The following is a 1458-nucleotide window of genomic DNA, read 5'->3' on the forward strand; positions in this document are numbered from 1 at the left end:
TAAGAAGGTTGAAGGCATTTGGTGTGAGCAAAATATATGGAGTATCCATCGTTCATCAAAGTAAAATAAATCCTTGAGTTTAGGTCTCTTCAGCTGCTACTTTTCCATTCTGGTCTTTAACCCTTTAACTGCCAGGGAAATTTTTCATTCCTATTCACTCAGCACTGATACAGCCCATGTTTCATTCCATTGTTAAACATCAGCATCTTTGGATAGATAGAAGAGGCAGACAACTGAGAATCTAGGGAGTTGGGGAGGAACAACAGAAGTTTGATTCTGAGAAAGGGACAGCTGAAGGAGACAGCGCAGTGCAAAGGGGAGAAAATGCATATCTGACAAGGAAGTATTAGTTCTGTGAAGGCAAAGGATCCTGATAGACTCTAAAGAGAGTTGGAAAGTTTGGGAAGTTTTAAAGACTTGGACAAAAGGAGAGGTTCCTTTATTTTTTCTGAAAGCAACAGGATCGATAAGAACTAACAAAGGGTAAATTCCATGAATTCTGTATATGTAACTTAAGAGGGTAGAAAACTAAAATTCTATCCCGCTCTGTGAGTCTGGTGAGTGGATCTTTGTCATCTTGGATTAATTGTTGCACAATCCTAATCAAAATACTTCCCATACTGGGGCACCTGGGGGGCTCAGTCAGTTAAATGTCTGCCTTCAGCTCAGGTCCTGATCCCAGGGTTCTGGGATGGAGCCCCGCCTGCTTTGAAGTGGGGCTTCCTGTTCAGCAGGTGGTCTGCTTCTCCCTCTGCCAGTGTTCTCTCTCCCTCTCTTGTGCACTCTCTCCCTCAAATAAATAAATAAAAATCTTTTAAAAAATACTTACAAAAAATATCTGTACTTGAGTTTAAGGTTCTTTGTGACTAGGTAGGATGCTAATTTTTCTCTCAGCATTCAAACTGAGCATTTTCTACAAAATGTGAGGGAATCCAGAGTGAAGAGTTGTAAGCTCCCAAAAAGAGCTGATGAAAAACTTATTTTAGCCAATGGAATGTGTTACATACACCAAGTGGTCACTGAAGTATGGCTTGAATCTCACTAATCTTTGTGATGAATGATTAAAGACACCGGAGCATGCCTTTCTATGCCTTTCTATGTTGTATTCTTCACTTATTAGCAATAATCGCGCCTCGGATAAACCTCATTGGCTACGATACTGCCACTGCGCAAAGCTTGTTGTATTCTTCACATAGGAAGTTTGAGTGCTTGCGCTTCTGTCCATTTCACCCTTCCCTCCATGATGGCTGTGAAGTCTTTCTCGTGCGTTCTCTGATTAACATACCAGTAGTGGGCAGTCCTTTTGCCGCTCTGGGATCTATAATCAGTGCTGTGTTGATGTTATCACTGGCTGCATTTTCAAGGAGATGGATCCATAATTTCGATGGTTCCTTTAGATTTCTTTAGGGGTTTTTGGCTTTTTTTTTTTTTTTAAATTAGTTTCTGGAGGGAGACCTT

At 40.9% G+C, this 1458-nt stretch overlaps 1 non-coding gene across 1 annotated transcript; it reads right to left on the bottom strand.

The window, feature by feature from the left end:
* Positions 1-1040: 1040 nt before the first annotated feature.
* On the bottom strand, positions 1041-1177 carry LOC122897419. The gene has a single exon (XR_006382528.1). It is a non-coding gene; the product is annotated as a U4 spliceosomal RNA (small nuclear RNA).
* Between the last annotated feature and the right edge of the window lie 281 nt (positions 1178-1458).

The sequence above is a fragment of the Neovison vison genome, chromosome 1, assembly GCF_020171115.1.
Source record: "Neovison vison isolate M4711 chromosome 1, ASM_NN_V1, whole genome shotgun sequence".
NCBI classification, from domain to species: domain Eukaryota; kingdom Metazoa; phylum Chordata; class Mammalia; order Carnivora; family Mustelidae; genus Neogale; species Neogale vison.